Source organism: Acomys minous (assembly GCF_964271855.1).
Source record: "Acomys minous genome assembly, chromosome: 8".
In the NCBI taxonomy this organism is placed as follows: domain Eukaryota; kingdom Metazoa; phylum Chordata; class Mammalia; order Rodentia; family Muridae; genus Acomys; species Acomys minous.
In genome coordinates this window covers 124,183,549-124,210,062 of record NC_140489.1, presented here as the reverse complement: position 1 = coordinate 124,210,062, position 26,514 = coordinate 124,183,549, and the positions used below count along the sequence as shown (strand labels likewise).

The window sequence follows — 26,514 nt, the reverse complement described above, 5'->3', positions numbered from 1 at the left end:
CCCATGTTGCTGTTGCATGAAGTTCAATGGGAAAGTGCAGGCCTATTGGAGAAATTGGAACAAAATCAATATTATTTGGGTTTCCTCAGAACACAGATACATATATAAAATTATCAGTAAAAATAATAAAAACCCTAACTATTTAGTGACCCAGAAATTAAGAAAAAGACAACAGAACTATTAGGTAGAATTTCTTCATTCTTCAAGAGTACTTTCCTTTAAAATATTATTCAAAAGCTGATTTCTATATTGCTCATTATCCGTGCCAATGTAACAAAAAGAGAAGATGATTAAGAAAGGGAGATGTGGGAATGAAAGCTGGCACTGAGATTTATGTTTAACATTTGGAAGTTTAAAAAAAATAAAGCTCTAAAGAAGATACTAAAATGAAGTCTCCAACTCTAAGATAATAACCACACAAAAGTAAACATTGCAACAAAACCAAAAGAAGAGAAGCACACAAACACATTTCCACTTTAGAAAATTATTTCATAAGAAAACAATATAGAGAACACTTCTATAGTCCTTCCATAAAGCTGTCATTATTTTAATAATAAAGCTAAGGTAAGACTCAAGAGAAAAGAAGGCTACAGAAAAATATCCCACATGAGCATAATCACAAAAATATCACCACACTATTTGGAGGGTGAATACTTGCACCAATCTTTAAGATCATCCCTAATCATCAATTTAGCTTTATATTAAAGTTCTAAGGAAGGTCCAACACACATAGAAAGGTATAATAAATCACATAAGGAAACTGAAAGTTTATATCTGCAATATTTCTAAGTCACAGATTCTTCTGCCAAGGCATGCTCCTCACAACAAGCAAAAATGGGATTAATAAATACTATGAAGATGAAGATGGTAAATAAAATCTCATTTCCTTGAGTGTGTGTGTGTGTGTGTGTGTGTACAGTCAAAGCACAGCCATTGCCTACATATGATATGCCAGACTAGTATGTGGTAAATTGCCTAAGAAAACTATTTACTATCATTAAATAATACTAAACATTTCAAAGCATTCTTTTTTAGGGTGGGAGTAGTTGAGAAATGGTCTTTTATTTCTTCATCTCAGTTGGAGATAGTATAACACTATTTAACTATACAACCATACTTGAACCCATTCTAGTGAATTAGATACACATCATATGAATTTCTGATTTGTAGTTTTAATTTGTGGCTTCGCCTATGGAGCTGATATGATTCCTGGAAGAATGCTTTTCTCGTTCTAAATTATCAAGAGTATATATAAAAAAAATCACATCAAGAACAGACCTAAAGGCTTATTTTTAATAGTCATTTGAGAATTGATAATAATGTGTTTTGATCCTATGTATTTTCCTCTCCAGACTTTGAAGATCAACACTTCCTCTTTACCAATCAAACTTTTTAAACTTTTTATCTTAACAATAAAATCCAATTTCTGCTGCCCATATATTTTTGGATGTGTGGCCTTCCAGTAGCACCTGATTGGAATCTCCTTATTGCAGCACCTATCAGTTGCCAGTAGCTGATGCTCAGGGTGAGCCTTCATGTCTGTATTTTTGAAGTTTGTTTGAACATTCACAGGGCTTGTAGATGCTAGTATGGCAAAACTTTGATACTAGCTTCAATCAAATTGAAAGAGGAAAACAATGAACAGTCTTACATTTCAAAAATAACAAAAATAGTTGATTTAGAGACTAAATTTTAAGTAAAATGAGACATTTAGATCAAGAAAATTAAATAAAGGAACATTTTTTCCAACTTAATTTTTCCTTCCTGTATTAATACAGCAAGGAAAGAGAGTTTTTTGAAAGATCTGTCAAAATTGTTATGTTCTATAATGGTAATGTTATAAATGTGAAGCTTCAAGACTCTTGACAAATAGAAGCTTTTATTACAGATTGCATTTTTTCAGCAAGATCCTTAACACTTTTACAATTTTCTAATTCTTCCATAACAGAACACACTCTTGATAAATTGTTAATTTGACTCAAATTTCACAAGATCAAAATTACAATTGCATTCATACTTTTCTGGTGGTTGAGTACTAAAAGGCCAAACTGGGACCTACTGAAAGGATTAAACTTTCACATGATCAGAGAGAGCAAAAAGTTCCAGAGAACCAGCAACAGGCTATGGACAAATATGTGTACAAATGTAATTCTCCTATCAAAAATGGTAAGTGAAGGTGGGTATGGTGGTGACCATCTGCAAACCCAGTACCCAAGAAGCTGAGGTAATAGCATCACAAGTTAGGAGTCAGTATGAATTATAATCATAGTATCTTTTCAAGAACAACAACAACAAAAACAAAAAAACAAAAATAAATTCATTTAAGCAAAACAGACAACGTAAGGGGAAAAAAGGAGAGGAAATTGTTAGAAATATCTAAGTGAACAGATATGGTGGGAGGACTTCTTCCTTTGGAAGATGTAAACAAACATCTACGTCTTCCTCATTATGCACTGAGTACAAACCAAAATATTTCCACCAAAGTCCAAATTTGGGAATAAATGAATTAGAGTTTACTATGTTTACTTATAGATCATTAATGGATAATTAGAGGAGTGTGGATGAGTCCAACAATGGCCACTGCACTGAGGAATCCACCCATCCAAATCTGTACCTCCTTCAGGTAACTTCCTGCAGTATATACACTCTAGCACTTTTCAAGAACAAAAAGGCTCTTGTAAGTAAAAGTAACAAACAAACAAACGAATGAATGAATAAGTATTAAATGCAAATGGCCAGGAGGTGCGGGATGGAACAGCCTGAATCTCATGAGAGGATAGAACAATACACTTCATCCTTTGTGTCTCTGAGCAAACAGAACAGAAAACCAACCAGATCCTGTAGAGTTGGCTAATGTAGATGACCAGTAAGCTCCATGGATTCATTTATATTTACCTTACAAACTTTAGGATTACAGACACATGCCATCATGCCTGGATTTTTACATGATTCTGAGGATCAAACACAGGAAACCATGAATACACATAAGGTATTTTACTGACCAAGTCATCTCTCCTAGTCTTTGTGTATTTCTTTTAATACTCATGTCAATAATACATACAGGCAATCCACAGTTTTATTTTCATGGATAGGCACAAAGCTTCCTATTCCTTGGTACTCTGTTTTTCTCTTTCAATAGTTTATCAGACTATGTTCCTTATATACAAACTGACTTATTTTATTCCTTGTATTTTTCTTACAGTCATCTTTGGCTAGGAAAATGTTCAATATCTTTACAAAGGCAGCCAAGTCCTTAATAGAGAAACTATCATTGTCAATATCGTAAGGACAAGGACTGTCAATCAATCACTGCTGATTTAATGCTTCTCCAGGTGCCTGGCAATCTTAAGCCTGTGCTTAGGTTCCAGGAAACATTCACAAAATTATTTTTGAATGAATAATAATAAGACAATATTTTACCGTAGTTCATAATATATCTTATTACATGATTTTTTTTAGATTTTCCTATTGTATTATTTTTCACTCTATATATTCTTATTTTATTGATTTACTTCAGACCTTTAGGTTACATTTTAAATAATTAGTGAAATACAAAGTTAATCACAAATTTTATCTTAATTCCAATCCAACATAATTACTAGTATATCTTAATTTATACTTATACCCTGTAGTTGCTCAGTATGCTCCTGTATGCTCCCGATAGTTTTAATTTATTATGTTTACTGTTTTAACTCTATAAATATGATGATAGTAGAGTTAGCCATAAGTACTTGTTAAGTGTACTAATGTGATTATCAAAGTCTGCCCTTGGTATTGCATCTTGCATGTTATCTGTAGAATGTTAATGCTTCTCTTTCTAAAGTTACCCAATTTCCAATCTCTGCAGTAAAATTTTGTTGTTATTATACATTTGAAATTATTGTAATTTCACCTTTAAAAAATAACTGTAATGAGCACACATTTCTGGATTAATAATTATATTTTCTGAGATTCTTAATATATTTTTCACCTAGTTAATGAATTTGATTGCCACTACTAAGAAGTAATAGGACAAACTAATTGCCATTGGTGGAAGGAAACTATTCTCACCCTCTGTCTTCAAGATTACTTTCTTTTTTTTTTAAATAGAAAATGAATTTCTAATGTTTTAATTAAATGTTTTAGGTAAAATTTCCTATTTTCTTACCTTTGGAGTGTGTAACATTTGTCATTGTTAATTTGTCCTATCTCATGTCCATATGTCAGTGAAATGTCTCATAACTAGTTGGAGCAGTCATGCTCCATAGAGATTTCTATTTGGAGGACCCAGATGTTGGAAGGTTTAAAAATGTCAGGTTCTCTTTTGCCTTAAGGATTTTCAATCTATGTAATGGAAAACATTACTCTAGAACTCAGTCTGAGTTCAGAGTTCATGTTTGTTTTTGAACTATTTCTTATTCCCTGTCCACTCTGGGAAAAGTTGAAAGGACATACACTTCATGGAGTGGAGTCTATTTACAGTTCAGGGTTTTTTGCCCCAGATTTATACAGCATCTTCTGTTAAGCTACACCTTCACCCCATCTCTTTCCTTTATTGCATCAATAAGAAGTTCATTGTTACTGAAGTTTGAATGAAACCCTAAGGCAGACTGACCTCAGAACCAACCTCTCTATCTGGCAATTTGTTTTTGCTTTTCTGTGGGGTTTGTGATTATTGATTTCAGAACTTCTCTGTTGGGCAAAGTATTCTGAATGACACTTTGTAATATATTTAACCAGGACTAATAGTTTTTTCCAGAAGACTTGTTCAGGTTATTATTGGTCATCTTGCAGGAAACAGAATTTCTCTTGATCCTGTGTAATCCTAGAGCCCCAAAGCATCAACAATTTTGATAGATTGAAGAAAGTCCAACCTGGACTTCTTTATTATCTTGTTCTAATGCACTGTCCAAAAATAAGTCTTTGCAGCTCTTCTCTTTGGGCTTCCATCACTGATGCCCTGATTATTGTCCACAATTATGACTCATACCTCTCAGCCATTTCCTGAGTTATCTGCACCCTCTTCTTTCATGGTTCTGCATTCTGTATGATGACTCATTTCATTTCAGTTCCCTGTTGCAATTCAAGTCTAGATGTTGAATGAAGAAATATATGCTTTGAATATTATTACAGATAAATTAGTAAAATTTAATGCATGCTCAATTTTCTTAGCAAATATATTTTATTACAAACTTACTAACTGAGAGCACCTCACTTTTAACCCAACGAACCTAAATAATAGGAAAAAGAAAGTCAAAGAATTCAATAATGAAACTGTAAGGATATCAGTTGCAAAGAATGATTCTCCTTGCATAATAAGCAAGATTTCTTCTGTTGGAACCCAGAACAATCAGAACCTGAAACCTCAGCGGGAGCCCAGAGCCCCAAGACCTTCCCTTGAGGAGTTCTCTCTAGGAACATTTCAAAGTGGAGCAATGAACAGCCAGAACTATTCTAAGTGTGCAAAGGTCACGCCTCTTGATTTTGTCTCACATTTATATCTCCACTCAGAATTTGATCAAGGAAGTTTTTCAGCTGGTTAACAACCAATCTCCCCCACGTGGTGGTTCAACTTCTAAGGAGATAAGTATAACCTGCTCTCTCACAAGTCTTTTTCTTATCCCCCACTTGTGATCTAAAAAAAAAATTTATCTCTTCTTCAATTTAAGGAAAGCAATTTGTCCTTCAATCTATGAATGAGCATAATGCAAACAGTAGATATCCTTATACAATTCTGTCCTTTTTTACATAGCAGTAACTGAGATATATTAAGTTTAAAAAAGCAGTATCAATTCTAAACATATTGAAACAACTCTATTTACACTTTATTTCTGACTACAAAACATTCTTGTAAAACCATGTGAAATTTACCACTATTTATTATTTATTTATTTATTTGATATAGGGGTTTCACTATGTAGCCTTGGCTAGGCTGGTACTCACTATTTAGACCAGACTAGTGTTGAACTTGAAAAGATATGCCTGCCTTAAGTGTGTGCCTCCATGCCCATTTTGTGCAGGAGAGGGGGAAAAATAGATTATTCTTGGGGCACATAAGCAAACTTGTATAGCCAAGTTGATGGGCTCAGAACAGTGTGAGGCCTTGTGTCAAAGGAGGTTGAGGCCATTCCTTAGGATGAATCCAATTTTCACACACCTATATTTGTATATGCACGCACATGGACCTGCCCAGTCTCTTGCCAGCACAGGATAACTTCACAATCTGCCTAAGCCAAAAGGATGACACTGTGAAGAAAGAATCTATGACAGAGAAGCAGGAAAGTTGGTAGAAAGGACCAGAGGATTCACTGTGGAGAGAGATACATCTGGAGTTGTTTGAATAGTGATAGGTGTGAGAGATGGCTGAGGTCAGTGGTGGAACATGGAGTTACCTATTGGTGTCACCAGGGTGATGTGTAGCAATCTAGAGCCTTTGAAGATGCTAATTCCACCCTCAAATGCCATCCTGCTTAGAGATTGCCCTGTCTCTGGATAATAACAGAGGCCCAAGATTAGGAACAGTTTAATTCCTGGAAAGACCACTGAGGTCTGTGATGCCACTAAGGAGCATGTGTGAATCACTTTTCCTATTGCAGTTGGAGGTCATGGTTAGAACTGTCATCAGACAGTATGTAGAAGTCCATGATCTGTGGCCCTATTGACTGTGAAGAACAACAAAGCCACATTGGAATTGACATGTATGGCTACTGATGCAAAATTGAGAAAGAAGGATGGGACATGGAAGGCTTCTATGACAACTCCTATCCCAACTCCAACACCCTCCCACAAGGTAAAGACCTAAACAGGAAGCTATCAAAGAGAACTCTTTAAAACTGTGATAACTATAATCTAGTGTGTCTCTCCACAGTTGAGGGCTTCTGGCAAAGCTTCAGGAAGGGCAAAACTCAGTACAATTTAAGGTGTCAGCCAAATGTGAATTCAACCATGCTACAGTGAGTATATGAATAACAGTAATTGTACTTGAGGTATTTTTGTTTGTTTTATTTGCTTTGTTTTGCTGTTGTTGTTGCTGTGTTGCTGTGTTGGGAGGTCACAAGGGAGAGAGAAGGGTCTACATGGAATAAACAGGTAGTGGGAAGTGAGGGTGATCCAAACATGATGTGAAATTTCCAAAGAATCAATAAAAATATTATATTTAGGAAAAAATGTGAAAGAGACAAAAAGAGTGAAGGAAAAGGCAGGCTTAAAAAATGAAAGTAAAACAAAACAAAAAACTTTCAAAATCTTATAATTCTGTCACATTCAGTTCATCAGTAATATGCCATGCTTTCTCTATAGTGTTACTTATCAACAAGGAATTAATTTTCATGGTTGTCACTGAAACAATATGACACTATACAAACAAATATAAAGATTGAGTAAAGGCTTCAATATTCCATCAGACTCTGTCTTTTTAGATGTTCAGGTAGTCAAATGACACTAAATTTTCAGGTGAATTTCTGCTTTAAAATTCCACTTTTGAATATATTTGTTATTTTTCTTTGGAAATTCATATATTCATATGATCTATTTTTAATTATTCATTTTTTCATACAATGTATGTTGATATTTCCCCACCCTTACATGCTATTTCTCACCTCCTTCCCCACACAAAAACAATGTCCCACAAAAACACTAAAATGAAAACCAAAACAGAAAGTGAAAACAATAACAACAGCAAAAATGCTCATATAAAATAAAATGAAACTGCAAGGACTAACAACCCTACTTTTTACTCCATTACAGGGTGTTCTTGGTGTCTTGTTTGCACAACTCCAGACACAACAGTTTAGGGCTTTGTCCAGGATTGCACTTCTGATCCCCAGGAAATTCTTGGATATATTGGTAAGTTTCTCTGCTTTTTTTTTTCTTTTTTTCCCTCTACTCTGTTTTTCTTTTATCTGGTGTCTAGACAATCTGGTTAGGCCTAACACCTCCAGCAGATCAACATGTTTTCCCCTCTCTTACCCACAACTCTTCTTCATCTCCTGAGCCTTCAGTTCCTTCTCCCTCTACTTTGTCCTCTGAGCACTCTGTTCAACCTCAGAAGCACTCACCAGAACTCTCCACCCATCCTCTGAAGATGGCATCAGAGGCAGTTTCTTTCTTCCTCACCATTCCCCCAGGCAGTCTGACAGGTCTATCTCCTCATATCCTAAGACCTCTGCCTGCCATCAAATACAGTCTTTCCAGCTCCCCTCCATACTTTGTGCATGATACAAGCCCACTTCAAACTTGGTTGGGAAAGCCTCAAGTTGCTGCCTAGGTAGTTTTGAGTGTTTGGGCTGCCTGAAGAAAGTGGAGCTCCTCCCTTGCTTTCTTCTCCTTTTCCACAAAGCCCCTTTCCCGACATAAAAGCTACAGGTACTCGTTGGTTCATCCTCCATCCCAGTTGGGATTATTGCCAATAGTTTCTTCCGATTCTTTTCAGTACAAAGGAACAGAATAGAAATCCGATGAGAATGTCAGAAGCTGGTTCCAAGCTATGATGCTCATCCAACAGATGGTGAAACAACCAGAAATGAATCACATCCCTCATCCTGACCTATGGAAAAATGGGATTTCAACATGGCAGAAGGTATGGAGAGGCTAAAATCTGTAAGTCGATTCTTGTGGGGTGTCTCTGTGGGGACGCCAGAAAGCCCAACAATTTTTCTAACATAAGCCAAGCAGTACAGGAAAAAAGAAGTCCCCAGTTCCCTTCCTTGACTTCCTGATGGACACCTACCAGACCTATAACCTGCTGGACCCTGAGGCATTGGAGAATCAGATGGCAGTAAAGATGGCTTTTGTTAATGAGGTAGCTCCAGGTATCAAAAAGAAATGCCAAGGGTTTGATGGGTTTGAAAGTAAAAATTTATCAAAATTAGTAGCCATATCCACAAAGGTTTATAACAACAGAGAAGCACCTGAGGACAGACAAATCTGAAGTTTAACTAAAGTGCTATTGGCCACTGATGTAGGTAAAGGGTTAGAAGAATTCAGAAACCAGCAACTGACTAAGTTAGCTAATGCATGGGGAAATAGTGAGGGCCCAAGGGACCCAGAGCACACAGAGAGCTCATGCCTTTAAAAGGACCATTGTGGCTACTGTAAAGAAATGTGGCTTTGTAATATTTAGTGTCTATAGAAAAATCAGAAGCAAGAGGTCCCTGGAAGTAGCCAGGAGGTCCTTGAACTAGCTGGGCAAGAAGGCTGAAGAGAACAGGACTTGAAGCCCTGGATAACGATACATGTGGAAGGAAAACCATTGGATTTTCTAGTAGATACAGAAGCTCCATCATAACAACCCCACTGGGACCTTTGAGAGGGACAGAAACATGGGGTCAGTAGGCCTCTGGAGCAGCCCTCTATCCAGGGACCACCTGAAGAATAGTCTACCTGGGAGCCAAAAATATATTACACTCTTCCATAGTAATTCCTGACCGCTCCTGTTTGCTGTGAAAAGACTTGCAGACAAAAATGAAGACTCAAGTTCACTTCAACAGCAAAGGGTGACAATCTCCCCATGTCCCAAAGTCTTTGTTCCAACTATGAACTTGAAGGAAGAACACTGACTGTACTCTGTCTCTCAGGCTCTCAGGAAACTTCTCATAATAGCAGAACTAAAGGAAGCCATCCCAGAGCTTGGGGCAGAAACCAACTCATCTGGTGTGGCCTCATGGGCATCCACTTGTTTTGATTACCTGAAAAGCATCAGCCCTAACTGCAATATCCAATGGCTCCAGATGAGCAACAGGGGTTATTCATGAAATCAGAGGGCTAAAGGAACACTGGCTTCTGGTCCCTTGCCAGCCCTATTGGAGTACTCCCTTATTGCCTGTAAAAATAACCAGGAATTAATGACTATAATCCATTGCAGGATATCAAGGAAATTAACATATGTTAAAGGCATACACACAATCATTCCCAACACATATATGCTCCTGAGTTCCCTAGTTCAGGACTTTCAAATTTGTTCTGACTTGAACTTCAGAGATGCCTTCTTCATTTAGGCCCTGGAGGCCAAAATCAGCCCATCTTTACCTTCAAATGGCAAAATCCAAAGCTAGGTTTCAATGGACAACTCATATAGACCAAGATGGCTCAGGAGTTTAAAAACTCCCCAACCATCTTTTTTTGTTGTTGTTGTTTTGTTTTGTTTTTCTCTGTGTAGCCTTGCCTGGCCTGGACTCGTTTTGTAGACCAGGCTGGCCTTGAACTCACAGAAATCCACCTGCCTCTGCCTCCCAAGTGCTGGGATTAAAGGTGTGTGCCACCATGCCCAGTGCTTCCCCACCATCTTTGATGAGGCTTTTCATCAGAAATTCTGCGACTATAGAGTCTCAAGTCATGAGGTAAGACTTCTCGATTATGTAGATGATCTGTAGATGATCTCTTGTTTTACACCAATGATTCTGATTCTTGCTTACAAGGTCCAAGTGATTTACTTCAGACCTTGAATTTCTTGGGGTACAAGGCTTCTGCCAAGAAGGTCCAGGTATTTGTGCTAGGAATCACTTATCTAAGATATATACTCTAAGAAGATATGATGAGCCTTGAAGTGAGCCATTTTAAACATTCCCACCTCTCATACTAGGGCACAACTCAAAGAGTTTTTCAGGTAAGCAGGATACTGCAGGATTTGGATACCTGGGTTTTCAGTAATTGCCAAGCCCCTCTATGTGACAATCAGAGAGAGTGAAGAGTCTTTCCTGGACTAAGTTCCAGGCTAAAGCCCTCAAATCTATCAAAGAAGCCCTCCTAAAGTCACCAGCATGGACACTGCATGAAATTAACAAACTTTCAATTATTACTTGCTGGAAAGGCTGGGGTGACTGTGGAAATCCTCACTGAACAATTGGGACCATGAAAGTGCAGAGTAGCTTATGTGTCTAAGAGGCTAAACCCTGTAGCTTCTAGATTGCCTGGCTGCCTCTGAATTATTGCATCTACAAGGACAAGGATGTGGAAAAATTAACTTTGGGAAAGTCAAAAACTATCACCACACCACACACTCAATAGAAGCAGTACTTAAATCCCCCTAAACAATGGATAACAAGTGTCAGGCTAACATAGCTTTGTTTTATGACCCCACTTGCATTAGTTTCTCCATTAATGATGTTCTGAACCCAGCCATGCTGCTGCTCATCAACACAGATCCAGTTTTCCACAACTGCACTGAAATCCTACAAAAAGTATATGGAATCTGACCAGCTCTGATGGAAGTGCCCTTGTTGGAACCTGATGATATGTATTTCACTGATGGCAGCAGCTTCATGAGGCAAGAAACCAGATATGCAGAGGCAGCAGGGGTCATGACATAGAGATCATCTGGGAGACTGCCTTCTTCTCAGAAATCCAAGCTTATAGCGCTAACAAAATATCTCCAGTTAGGAAAAGACACAATTTTTAATATATATAGTTACAGCTGGAATGCTTTTATAACTCTCCATGAACACAGAGCTTTTCATTAGGAAAGAGGATTTCTAAAGGTTGAGGGAAAAACTACTAAACATACACAAGAGGTCTTAGACTTATTATCAGCATTTGGCTACAAAAGAAACTGGCCGTCATTCATTGCTCTTTACACCAGAAGGGAAAGTCTAAGGAAGACAAGGGAAATAGAAAATAAACCAAGTAGAAAAAAAGACATCTGAAAAATCTTCATTCATGTCATATGAAGAATAGTATCTAATTATATTTCATTTGGTATTCTGTACCCAAAAGGAAACATTGTCTATGCATAAACATTCATGTCTCAGCCAGTCTCAGTGCTATTCTCGTGTACTGGGATTAATGGTATAAATTACCTGCTGGTTCTGCAGTTTGAATTCCTCTCATCCTGAATTTATCCACCTTCCTCATCCCCTCCCTCTCTTATCCCCTATCCCTCCCTCCACTAGTCCTCAGAAGGGGAGCTCTCCTCCCCTAACATCTGTCTGCTACCTACCAAGTTTCATCTGTACTACCTGTATTTTCTTCCTCTTTGGTCTAGCAAGGCTGCTCTGTTATGGCGAATTGATTAATGTGCAGAGGCCAGACTCCATGTCAGAAGTAGTCCTTACACCCCATTTTGAAAAGCACAAGGAGATTGTGCTGCCTTTCTACTACCTCTGAGCATGACTGATGATATTTAGCAAATCAAAAGTTGACTAGCACAGCAACTAGGGTGAGTTAAAACAATTAGTCAGAAAGAAACTTGAGAGGATGTGGATCCAAATAATTATAGAGAGGCATTTGTGGACTTAAGATCCCAAAGAGCCCAAGAAACAGGGTAACTCTCTATATCTGTTATATCTCTCTATATCTTCCCCAAAACCCTTCTAGCTATTTACCCAATGATGCAACTCTTTCCATGGTATCAGAACATGGACATCACATAATCCTTCACAGCTAATATGAAATGTTGGTGATTTTAACTGTTAATATAGATTCACATCTATTACCTATCTTTTATCATCATGAATACAGTTAGAAATAGCAAAGCTTATACAAAAAGTTAAAATGGATTTCATTAGCTATTTGTGTTTTAACAAATATTTAAACAGAAAATTTGGTCCATAATAACAGTTTTGATTGCAAGTCTGAACATGATATAAATAATGAGTTTTATTCATATTTGTGAGTTCAAACAAATCTCATGGTTGTTAGTTGTCTTTGTACCACAATACTGTTACATTTTAGTGAATTCTATTTGCTTTAGTGTTTTAGTTTATATTTCTTAAATACCATATCCAATATATCCCTATATACAAGATGTTTCAATTTGGCTTATTTACTTCATTTATATCATACATGAGGGAAAAACTAACATAAAAATCCTCTTGTTTTGTTAACCTGCTATAGAAAAAAAAAAAACACCTGATAATGTAGACTACCTGGATATATTCATCTTAATGAGGTGCATTTTCAAGAAATTGCAATAATCATTACATAGAGATTTCCCAGGAACCTAAGGCAACAAAATTCATCTGGAAAATAGCACAGTTCAATTATAAGCAAAGATGCTCAATGTAAAGCATTAATTTCCCATCTTTACCTTATGCACTATTTGGCAGTCATTATCATGTCAATACAGCTCCAGGTTTGCCAGCTCTACACATCTATATATGCCTTCCTAGCAGTAGTAACATATGTGGAAGCAGAAATTGAAGATGCCACAGGAAAAGTTTTGTTATACCATTATAATTTTAATACAAAGTATGTGATAAGGAGTTATTAGTACCCTGATAGAACAATATATATTCTTTGACTAAAAAGAATACAGAAAATAAACATGAAAATATTAGCTCTTAAAGCAGCTTAAAGCTAATAAAGTTATTTTTACTGTAGTAGTACAGAAAACTGGATAATCTGAATTTCAAAGAATTCTACATGTTTAAACTGAGCTAAACTAAAGTTTAAGCAATCCAAAAAAGATCACAGGTATGTATGCCTCTCCTTACTGAAAGTATCTTTTCTTCATTTGACTCAAGAAATACAAATATATTTTTAATTTTAAGTTTTATTTTAAGACACATAAAAATGGGAATATTAAGAGTCACATTTGTTTGAAAGTACTCAGAAAGCTACTCACCAAATATTCATATACTTATTACACTGGAACAAAATCTTAGAGAAAACCTTCAGCATGAATAAACTGCTCTGTTTTAGTAACAAAAGGAGTAATCAAGAATGTGTAGAAGCCAAAACATGTTAGAAATGTCCCCCCCCCCCGATTTGTTTCATGGTATGTTTATTTCTCTACTTGTTTCCTATAATTATTTTTGTGTAGGGTTGGAAAGCCTTTACCCAACCATGTTAAAATATTTGTTGGTGTCATGCATTAATTGGGTGCTGCTTAGGCAGTCATCATATTGCTTGTGTTTATATATCTAAGAAAATATACAGGAAAACACACACACACACACACACACACACACACACACACACACCCTGACAATTAAGTTTCTAAAAAGAAGCAATATATTTAAAAGAAAGCGGGTAGCAGTATATGAGAGGCTTTCGAGGGAGAAAGGGAAGGAGGATCTGATAAACGGGAGTATTTGTGAGTGACAAGGATTAGGGATATTTGTTGTAACAATGGAGAAGAAGGTTGTGGAATTTGAGGTCAATTGGCTAGATGCCTCTATTTTTTTTTCTTGCTCCCCAGACACTGCAATGGCCAATGACTTCTTGGAGCCAACACCTGCAATTTATTTTCAATCATTACTATTCTGCAAGTGAATTAATTTAGTTTCAGTAGTTTATTACACAACAAATACATGTGTCATAGAAGTGATGTAGTCACTAAATTATCCAAGCCTTAAAAGGAACTGAACAATATAATTTTAATCACTAAAGTAAGGTTTTGGGATAAGCTAGAAGACACTTGAGAGCAACAGTTTCACAGCCAAACAATAGTTTGGGCAAACTTTTCCATTCATGTACTAACATTTTGTTGTCTGTAAAATGTGAAGACACAAAATGTTTATCACAGAATTTGTTTACTATTACCCAGGAAACATGTATAATTGATTAGTTGAATGCTTGAAGTAAGATGAATCATAAAGTCAATTAAAACATTCTCCATACAAGCAATTTGCATTTAGTCAAGGAAAAGCTAATGAAAATGGATCCATGTATGGATGATTATAAACAGAATGTTCCAGATTTAAAAAATAATAATTTGAATGGATTTCTATTCCAATTCATTGAACTAACTAAAAGTGTACTTCAAAATATACATATTCAATTATTTTCCAGGCTATCAAAGATTCCCTCACTCTTGGTGAATGCTAAATATTTATGAAGATTCTCTGTAGCTTGTGCATCTCTTACAGAAACAAGATTCAGTTCTGGTCAAAACTGAAAGTTACATACATTAGCTGTTAAAAAACATAAATGTTCTCAAGATACTAATATTTCAAGTTATTTTTTCTCCTAGAAAAAAAATAGAAACATCCTACTCAAGACTTTTAGAGACAGGATTTCTATGTGTAGCCTTTGCTGTCTTGGGTTCACTTTGTAGACAAGGCTGGCCTCAAACTCACAGAGATCCAGCTGTCTCTGCCTGATGAAATTCAGGGAAAATAGCCATGTGCAACTATGACCAGCTTCAAGCAAGTTTTATGCAAAAAAAGTAAAATTTTTCTGGTGAAATAGTTTTAGTTTATTTATACATAAAAATTAATGCAAAACCTCCATGTAAAATTAACATTAAGATACCAAAGACATCATGAAATATAAAAATGATAAAAACAAAGGCTACCAAAATGCTAAGAAGCAGATAATATCTGAAATAATAAATGCTAGTTCTGGACTCCAAGATGGCAGTGAGCAGTGTGGACCATGTTTAGATTCTCCAGTAAATGGTTCAGGGACTTGCCTGGATTCTTAGCCAGTAACACCAAGCTCCCCAGTCTACTACAGTGGGAGTACTCCAAAGTTCAAAGGGAACAAAATACAGAAAATTTTTGTACCCCTGAACACAGGAGGAGTGTAGGGGTTTTTGGACAATAGTGCCATCAGCAGCTGAGGTTGGAAGCTGGGAACCTTCTGGCAGAGGTGATTCCTATGGTGACTGGTGGGAATTGCTGTGGGAGAGGGGACTCAGCTCAGATTTGGGCCCAGAGACCCTAGCTGAGCTCGGTGAGTAGTTAGGGCCCAGAAACCCTAGCTGAACTTAGTGCTCAGTTTCAGACCCATGACCCAAGCTCAACTCAACATGGTTCGGGCCCTGAGACCCAAACTGGGCACAGTACATAGTTGGTCCCTGCGATCCTAGCTGAGCTCAGCACATGGTTTGGGCCCAGAGACCCTAGCTGAAATCAGCACTTGGTTTAGGCCTCATAACCCTAGCTCAATTCGGTGAGCGGTTTGGGTCCTGAGACCCTAGCTGAACTTGATTCACAGTTGGGGCCCAGAGGCCCTGAGACACTGACTCAGATCAGCATGCAGTTTGGGCCCAAGACCCTGGCTGAACTCATCACTAACTGGATTAAGCGTGTGGATTGGGCCGTGAGACCCATTTAGGTCCAGAGACTTGGAACTGGACTCAACACTCAGATTGAGTTCATAGACACTAACTCGACTAAGTATGTGTGCAGTTTGGGCCCTGTAACACTAACCTGGACTATGGGAGCAGTCTGGGTCCCAAAATGCTACTGGGAGTCACAGACCAGTGGAGCATCAGAGCCCTAGGACTAAGGAAATCTCGGGGAGATGGGGAGTAGAGTGTCCATCAGACCACCTCCAAAAGACCTGTGTCAGTCCCCAGAGAGCTCTGGTACCACAAGGGGACCCAGAAGGCTCTGGATAATTTGGCCTGACCCAGCATGCATTCTGTGACCCAAGACGATTCCAGGACCCACAGTACGGGGAAGCTGGGGATCACTGGCTGTGAAGGACCTACACTATGGGGCTGGCTGGCTGCCATCCAGAACAGTGAAATATTAGAGCATCTGGCCTATGGAATTTGTGAGAAAAATGATGAATTTTTTCCCAGACTCCCTCAACCCAATTCCAGAAGCTACCTCCCCAAAACAGAGACAGCAAGATGATTAAAGGACAGTGTAAAGCCATACACACAAAAAAATGAAACAATATGGCATCTGCAGATCCCAGCTTCCCAAAGAAAGCATTCCAGAGAACTCATACACAACGGAAATATAAAGTGACTTCAAATCCATAGTAATGAGGAATATAATGGAGGAAACAAATAAAAATTGTAACCAATGCAAGAAGACACAGCCTAACAGGTGGAAGGAGTAAAAGAGGCATATAGAGAGGCACTGGAAAAAAATTGGGAAAATGCAAGCAATCAGATCAATAAAACTATACAAGCTTTGACAGCCTATAAAGAGGCAATGAAAGAAACTCAAGAATATATAATCAGATGAAAGAAATCAATAAAAACAGTTCAAGATCTGAAGATGAAAATGGATTCAATGATAAACACACAAACAGAAGAAAAACGGGAATGTCAGAGCTAAGAGAGGAAGGCGAGGAACATAGAGGCAAGCCTGTCTAACAGAATCCAAGGGATGGAAGAACAAATTTCAGGTCTTGAATATATAATTGTAGATTTTGAAGTAACCATGAAAGAAAACACTAAATCTGAAAAATCCTGACACAAAGCATCCAAGATATCTAGGATACCATGAAAAGAAGAATCTGAGGATAATAGGCATTGAGGAAAGAGAAGATACCAGACTCCAAACCCCAGAAAATATTATCAACAAAAGCGTAGAAGAAAACTTCACCAATCTAAAAAAGAGAGAGATGTTTATAAACATACAAGAGTCCTACAGAACACCAAATAAAATAGACCAGAAAAGAAAAACTCCTTTACACATAAAAATCAAAACACAAAATATATGGAAAAAAGAAAAAAATATTAAAACCTGTAAGGGAAAAGGGCCAAATAACATTTAATGGCAAACTTATCAGAATTGCTCCTGATTTCTCAGCAGATACCATAAAATCCAGAAGGGCCTCAGCGATGGTCCTGCAAACCCTAAGAGACCACAGATAGCAACCCAGACTACTTTACCCAGAAAAACTATAAAAAAAATTGACAGAGAAAACAAAAAAAAATCATGACAAAAACAAATTCAAAGAGTACCTATCCACAAATCCAGCTTTACAGAAGGTACTAGAAGGAAAACCCTACCCCAAAGTGACAAGCTACAACCAAAACTACACAGGAAATAGATAATTACACCATTGCAAAAAACAAAACAAAACAAAACAAAACAAAAAAACAACCATACGAACTCTCTACTCAATCCAACATCAAAATTATGACTCTTAACAGTCACTGGACATTAATATCTCTCAACATCAATGCTCTCAATTCTCCAATAAGAAGACACAGACTAACTGAATGGATGCATAAACAAGATCCAACATTCTTCTGCATTCAAGAAACACATCTCATTAATAAAGATAAACATTACCTCAGGGTAAAAGGCTGGAAAAATATTCCAAACCAATGTTAACAAGATGCAAGCTGCAGTAGTCATTTTAATATCTAACAACACAGACGTTCAACCAAAAGTAATAGAAACATATGAGGAAGGACACTTCATGCTCATCAAAGCTAAAGTCAACCAAGATGACATCACAACTCTGAACATCTATGCTCCCAGTACAAGGCCACCCACATTTGTAAAAGATCTCTTAACAAAGCTTAAACCACACATCGATCCACACACAATAATAGTGGGAGACTTCAATACATCACTCTCACTGAAGGATAAGTCATTAAAACAGAAGCCAAGAAATAACATCACTAACAAATGCCATGAATCAAAAGGATCTAACAAATATCTACAGAACTTTTTACCCAAACAGAAAGGATTATACCTTCTTCTCAGCACCTCATGTAACCCTCTCCAAAATTGATCACATCGTAGTCAGAAAGCAAGCCTCAACAGATACAAGAGGATTGAAATAAGACCTTGTATCATATTAGATCACCATGGTATTAGGCTGTACTTCAACAACCAAAAGAGCAAAAGCCTACACACACATGGAAACTAAACAGCTCTCTACTTAGTGACATCTGGGTCATGGAAGAAATAATGAAAGAAATTAAGGACTTCTTTAAATTTAATGAAAATGAAGGAATAACATACCCAAATTTTGGGGGTACATTGAAAGCACTGCTAAGAGGAAAAATCCTAGAACTAAGTGCCTTTATAAAGAAATTGGAAACCTCTCACATAAGCATCTTAACAATGCAGCTAGAAGCCTTAGGAAAAAAAGAAGCAGAAACATACAACAAAGGTAGACATCTGGAAATAATCAAACTCAGGGCTGAAATCAATCAATTACAAAACATAACAGTCCAAAGAAGCAACAAAACCATGAGCTGGTTCTTTGATTAAATCAACAAAATAGACAAAACATTAGCCAAACTAACTAAAAGGCAGAGAGACAGTATCCAAATCAACAAAATCAGAAATGGTAAGGGAGACATAACAGACACTGAGAAAATATAAAGAATCATAAGATCCTACTTCGAAGGCATGTATGCCACAAAACATGAAAATCTAAGGGAAATCCATGATTTTCTTGATCAATTCCACTTGACAAAATCGAGTGAAGAACAGATAAACAAGCTAAATAGTCCCATTTCCCCTATAGAAATAGAATCAATCAATAAAAGCCAGGGCCAGATAATTTCAGTGCAAGATCTTCAAGGATGAGCTAATACCGATACTCTTTAAACTACCCCAAAAATGGAAATGGATGGAACATTACCAAATTCATTCTATGAGTCCATAGTCACATTGATACCTAAACTTCACAAAGACTCAACTAAGAAAGAAAGATTAAGACCAATTTCTCTTATGAACACTGATGCAAAAATCCTCAAAAAAATACTCGCAAAATGAATAAAAGAACACATCAAAGCTATCATTCAAAATGACCAAGTAGGCTTCATTACAGGCATGCAGGGATGATTTAATGTACAGAAACTGATCAATGTAACCCACCATATAAACAAACTGAAAAAAATGACATGATCATTTCCTTAAATGCAGAGAAAGCATTTGATAAAATCCAACACCAATTCATGCTTAAAGTTTTGGAGAATTCAGGGATACAAGATGCATAACTCAACATAATAAAGGCTATATACATCAAGCCAATAGCCAAAATCAAATTAAATGGTGAGATACTCAAGGAAATTCTGCTTTAATCGCAAACAAGGCAAGACTGACACTCTCTCCATATGTCTTCAATATAGTACTGCAATTTCTAACCAGAGCAATAAGACAACAAAAGGAGATCAAGGGGATCCAAATGGGAAAGTAGGAAGACAAATTATCCCTATTTTCAGAAGATATGATAGTGTATATAAGTGACCCTCAAAATTCCACCAGAAAATTCCTCCAGCTGTTAAACACCTTCATTATTTGGCTGGATAAAAAATTAACTCAAAAAATCAGTAGCCTTCCTATATACAAATGACAACCATGCAGAGGAAGAAATTAGGAAAGTTATATCCTTCATGATAGGCACAAGCAATATAAAAAATATCTTGGAGTTACTCTAACTAAGCAAGTGAAGGACTTGTTTGAAAAAAAATGTCAAAGCTCTGAAAAAGAGATTGAAGATGACATGAGAAAATGGAATGATCTCCCTTTTTCATGGATTGTGGCCATCTTACCAAAAGCAATAAATGCTAATTCTTTCATTTCTTAGGTAACTGACAGATTGGAATGTAGGTGCATACATTGTTTTATGAATGGTTAAAGGAGGACAGATATATGATATATCTTCTTTGAAATTCTGTAAACTATCAGACACTATCTCTCCGCTACCAGAAACAATGCTCAGCCTGCCTTCCTGAGGAGACTTGTCAGCAGAAATAACTATACAGATAAAGGCTAGTGCATTTCAGAATACAAAAAAAAAAAAAAAAAAATCACAAGACCCAATATGGCATCACCAGTACACAGCTATATTACTACTATAAGCCCTAAAGATACAAATACAGCTGAGACAAATGAACCTTAAATTTGAATCTGTAAAGTTGATAGAGACCTTAAATGTAGATATGGATGAATCCATTAAAGAAAATTCAATCAAACAAATAAAAGAAATGCATAAATCTCTTAATAAAATACAGGAAAATAGAATTTTAAAGGTAAAGAAAAATAAATAAAACTGTCCAAAATCCAAAAATGGAAATAGATTCAGTAGAGAAAACAAACTGAAACAGTCCTAGAGACAGACTACCTAGGGAAAAGAACAGAAACTGCATCACCAACAAGATACATAAAATGGAAGAGAGAATCACTGGTGTAGAAGACACAACTGAAGAAATAGAGAAATCAATCAAAGAAAATGTTAAATCTAAAATATATTTGACACAAATCATCTAAGAACTTTGGAACCAAATTATAAGTTGGAAAAGAACAAACTTAAGAATAATAGTAATGGAATGAGAAAAAGAATACCAGCCCCATGGCCCAGAAAATATTTAAAATAAGAAGAAAATTGAAGAATACTTCTCAGACTTAAAGAAAGAGTAACCTATAAATATGCAAGAGGCTTACAGAATGTCTAATAGATTGGACTAGAAAAGAAAATCTTTCTGTAATTAAATAATAAAAACACTAAAGAGATTAACAAGAGAACAAAGAAAGAATATTAAAATTGCAAGGAAAAAGTCTATGTTATATATAAGGCAGACCTATAAGAATTACTCCTGGCTTCTCCAAAATGACTCTAAAAGCCAGAATTGCCTAGGGAGAAATTGTACTGATATAAAAGACCATAGATGTCATCCCTGACCAATATAGCCAGGAAAACTTTTAGTTACATAGACAGAGGATACAAGATATTACACATACACACACTCACATACACACATACACAAAAGAAGTTAATTTAAACAAATCCAGCACCACAGAAGATACTAGATGGAAAACTTCAACCCAAGGAGGCTATCTACAACCAGGAAAACACAAGAAATACATAACCCACATCAGCAAAACCGAAAGAAGAGAAAAAACACATATTACTCACTTACAATCTATGGCACCTACAACAAAATAACAGGATTTAACAATCATTGATCATTATTATCTCACAACATCAATGAACTAAATTGTCTCATGAAAAGACACAGGCTAAGAGAATGGATGTGAAAAGAAGATCCATAATTCTTCTGCATACAAGAAACACATATCAGCCACAAAGATAAATCTTACCTCAGAGTAACTTGTTGAAAAAAAATTTTTCCAATTTAATGAACCCAAAAAGCAAGCTGGATTATCTATTACTCAATAACCACTATGTCAGGGAAGAAATAAAGAAAGAAGTTAAAGACTTTCAAGAATTCAATGAAAATGAGTGCACAACATACCCAAAATTATGGAACACAACGGAAGCAGTGCTAAGAGGTAATTTCATAGCACTAACTGCCTTGCTAAAGAAATTGGAGAGATCCCATATGAGCAGCATACCTGAAATCTTTAGAGGAAAAATAAGCGAACACACCTAAGAAAAGTAATGACTAGGAAATAATCAAACTCAAGGCTGAAATCATTAATTAAAAACTAAGCGAACAATACAAAGAGTCAAGAAAATCAAGAGCTACTTATTTGAGAAAATCACAAATTAGACACAACTCTACCCAAACTAACCAAGTGGAAGAAAGAAATTATTAAAATTAACAGAGTGAGAAATGAAAGGGATGCTGAAAATCTACATGGAATTATTAGGTTTTATTGCAAAAGTCTATATGCCACAAAATTATAAATTTAAAGGAAGTAGATGATCTTTTTGTTACATTTCATCTAGCAAAATTAAATCAAATTCAGGTGATCAGTTTAAACAGTCCTGTATCCCCTAAAGAAATAGAAGCAGTTACAAAAGTCTCTAAACCAGAAAAAGCAATGGGCCAAATAGTTTTAGTGCAGAATTCCACCAGGTTCTCAAAGATATAGTACCAGTACTCCTCAAACTATGTCACAAAGTAGAAAGTGAAGGATCATTACTAAATTCATTCTATGAAGCCACAGTTACCCTGGTACCTAAACCACCCAAAGAATGAAGAAAGAAAGAGAATTTCAGACCAATTCTTATCATAAATATTCATGCAAAGATGCTCATAAAACAAATCCAAGAACACATTAAATACATCGTCCACCATAATCAAGTTTTCTTCATCCCAGAGATGCATAGATGGTTCAACATATGAAAAACCATCAATGTCATCCACCACATAATCAAACTGAATTTAAAAAATCACATAATCATTTCATTAGATGCAGAAACAAATTCTTTGAAAATATCCAAAACCCCTTTGTGACAAAAGTCTTAGAAAAATCAGGGACACAAGCTTTTTACCTAAATATATTAAAGGATATATAAAGCAAGCCAATATTAAATTAAATGTAGAGAAACTTGGTGGGCGTGGTGGTGCATGTCTTCAATCTCAGCACTTGGGAGGCAGAGGCAAGTGGATTGCTGTGAGTTTGATGCCAGCTTGGTCTACAAGGCAAGCCCAGGACAGCTAAGGCTGTGGGGAGCTGTGCTAAATTCTGCCCCATCAGAAATCCCGTGCTTATGTTACATGATGTGACCTTCCATTTGCTGAGCTTTGCTGGAGAAGGTCTTTGTGTACCAGGATGTCCTTGGACTATTTACCTTTGAAAGAAATAGAGAAGTTCCTACTGAGAAACTACTAGAGGATTAAGGAAATCCTTTCAGAGAGCTACTCAGTAACAACAAGTTCTTACAGGGAGCTATTCAGGCTATTGTGTTCTTCTTGCCTGGGAGCTAGGGATAGAGGGATCAGAATAGATCCTATTGACCTTGCTATATAAAGGCTTACTTGTCTGCATTGAGAGTCTTGATCAAAAATTTCCTGACTTGATTCATTATTTCTAGAGTCACTGTACCCTAATTTCAATCCCCACTCCCTCTTTCAGGTGATCCCTGACTTGATTTGTTTCATGGGCTTGGACACCTCATTTGTCACCTGAGCAGGGGACTGAAAATGAGGGATTAAGTGACAGATGTTGCGTGGAAAGATGAGTGAAAGACATTTGGACCCTATGCTCTGAAGTCATCCACTTCACAAAGGAATGGCAAGGTAAGCAAGGCAAATATGGGATATAGCAATAGTAAAGACTTATTCAGAAAGACATTGGAAAACAAGCTTCAATCATGAGGAATAAGGGTAAATAGTAAATAAAGGATAGTTGGATGAATTTTTAGATTTTGACAGTGAAGTTTGTCCATGGTTTCTTGAGGAAGAAGTGATTAATTTAAAAACGTGGGATAAAGTTGGTAAAAGATTGCAGGATCACTATGTTACTAATGGATCTGAGCAGATATCTGCCATGTCTTGATCTCTGACATGAGAGTGACAAAATGAGAGATTTATTATTACAAGCTGAAGATGTATTGGAAGGAGATATAAGGGAATCCAGGAATAGTGATAAGAAATATCTAAAAAGGGACTCTTCTTGCTCTCAAGAGCATGACTGGCAGCCTCCACCTACAGCACGCACAGAGCAACAGGATCCCATTGTAAAACTTCGGGGACAGGTTCAGGCCCTGGATGAAGAAGCTAACTTTGCTAAGAGATGGAAACAATTAGAGAGAGAGTTAGAATGAATAAGGGTTGATAATTGTGGACAGAGCAAGAAGGCTTCCAGTCTAGTAAATAGCCCTCAGAGTATGTCTCCATTAGAGACTGGAATGCCAAGAGCTAGAAACACAGGACAGGAGATGAGCAGTGAGTTCACTTCTGCAGTTGTAGGAGTGCTAGATTTTTAGGGCAGCCGAGTCAACCAGTATGCCCCTACACAATGGAAATAACTCAAAGCATTAAATACTTCTTGTGCTCAGTATGGACCCACTGCTCCATTTACCATATCAATGATTGATGCACTAATGAATGCCAACCTTGTCCCTGCTGATTGGGATACCTAAAGCAAAGTGTCCTTAGATGGAGATTATTTGTTGTGGTAAGCAGAATTTATGGATGCTGTAAAAAAAAAGACTGGGGAATCCTCAAGGACAAGATATGGTGGAACAAGCTTATTCTACCATAAAAATCTATTTACAAAAAGTAAAGAAGGGGGAACTTTACCCCCAATCATGTTCTCATTATTTTAATTTTTTTACTTCTTGATGCCAAAGGAAATTCTGCAGCTGATCTACTCTGGCACAGAAACGCTCAGTCATCCTTCCCTAGAGTGAAATGGAAGGATCCTTTAACTGGCCAAAGGGATAGACTCAACCCTGTATTAATATGTGGTCTAGGCTCTGTTTGTGTTTTCTCACATGAACATGATACTGCATGCTGGCTACATAAGAGGCTTGTGTGTCAAGTGGATGCTGACATGGATGAGTTTGCTGATGATCCTGAGGTCAGAGGTGAAGCTTCATTAGACACTTATTCCTTATCTTTCTCTTCTTCAACCTGCTTCTTGAGATAACACTAACTGCATGATTTCCCTGTGTTTGAAGAGGAAAGGAGGCCTCAAGTGTTACAGTACCTATGAGTCATCCTTCTTACAGACCTGACTGAAGTTTGGAGTCGGTGCTTTGCAAGGACCCCTCCAGAATATTTTCCTTCTGGAAACCCAGATTTTAAGTTTTATAATTATTTTTCCATCCAAATTGTTAGGGTCTGTTTCATCTGCAGGACTGTGGATAACTGAAAATGGACTTGTGGTATGCTGTTGGGTAATAAAATCTGTTCTGTTATTATTCTCTTATCTACTATTATTTTTAACATTGCTTTACTAATATTGTTTATGTCTTAACTAGAAGATCAGTGATTTGAGGTGACTGAGCAAGTTACAATGTCATGTTAGAGTTCCCTAGACTCCTTGTGAGTAACACGCAGCTAGATTTACATTCAATATAATCTCTTTAGAATTTACATTAGAATTAACAGTAATCTACAGCATAGATTATCCCTAGATGGGATGACAGGGCTCGAATTTATAGCCTGTGCCTTCCGTCCTTTCTAACCCAGCTCATGTCTCAGCAATCTCAGCTGATACAAGCACAAACATGGCATAGAGCTCAGAGACACTGCCCTTCTTCATGTGCTGATATGGAGGCAAGCTAGAGATGAGTAAGAGTGAGTCTGAGCCTTATATGACCTAAGACAGGCTATGAATTATGAAATGCATGTGCCAATGACTGGTAAATATAAGTGCCCTACTCACCGACCTAAGACAGACTCTTCATAATTTTATTTTAAGAAGGGGCCGATGTACAGAGCTGTGCTAAATTCTACCATGTCAGAAATCTCGTGCTTAGGCTGTACACTGTGACCTTCCAGTTGTTGAGGTCTTTGTGTTAAAGAACATCCTTGGACTATTTGCCTTTGAAAGAAGTAGGGAAGTCACTACTGAGAAACACCCAGAGGATTAAGAAAATCCTTTCAGAGAGCTACTCAGAAATAGGAAGTTCTTACAGGGAGCTATTCAGGTTATTGTGTTCTTCTTGACTGGGAGCTAGGGAAAGAGAGATCAGAATAGATTCTATTGACCTTGCTATATAAAGCCTTACTTGTCTGCATTAAAGAGAGTCTTGATCAAAATGTCTGACCTTGACTCATTATTTCTCATTTCTCTATACCCTACTCTCAATCTTCTCTCCCTCTTTCAGGTGAGCCCTGGTTTATTCCACAGGCCAGGGCATGTCATAAGGCTACACACACAGAGAAACCCTGTCTTGGAAAACATATATATATATATATATATATATATATATATATATATATATATATATATAGAGAGAGAGAGAGAGAGAGAGAGAGAGAGAGGGAAAGAGAGAAAGAGAGAGAGAGGGAGAGAGAGAGAGAAAGAGAGAGAGAGGGAGAGAAAGAGAGAGAGAAACTCAAAGCAGTCCAACTAAAATCAAGGACAAGAAAAGGCTGCTGCCAGTCTCTCCTTATGTCTTCTTTATAGTACTAGAAATTCTATCGAGACCAATAACACAAATAATGGAGATCAAGGGGATACTATTTGGAAAGAAAGAAATGAAACTATCTCTATTTGCAGATGATATTATAATATATGT

The 26,514-nt window shown here is 36.8% G+C and overlaps 1 long non-coding RNA gene across 1 annotated transcript; it reads left to right on the top strand.

The window, feature by feature from the left end:
- The first annotated feature begins 1,360 nt into the window (after nt 1-1,360).
- On the top strand, nt 1,361-25,949 carry LOC311603715. The gene is made up of 9 exons (XR_014781224.1): nt 1,361-1,525; nt 1,949-2,166; nt 2,533-2,623; nt 6,576-6,769; nt 6,848-6,932; nt 7,726-7,824; nt 8,411-8,557; nt 23,397-23,560; nt 24,616-25,949. It is a non-coding gene; the product is annotated as an uncharacterized lncRNA (long non-coding RNA).
- The last annotated feature ends 565 nt before the right edge of the window (nt 25,950-26,514 follow it).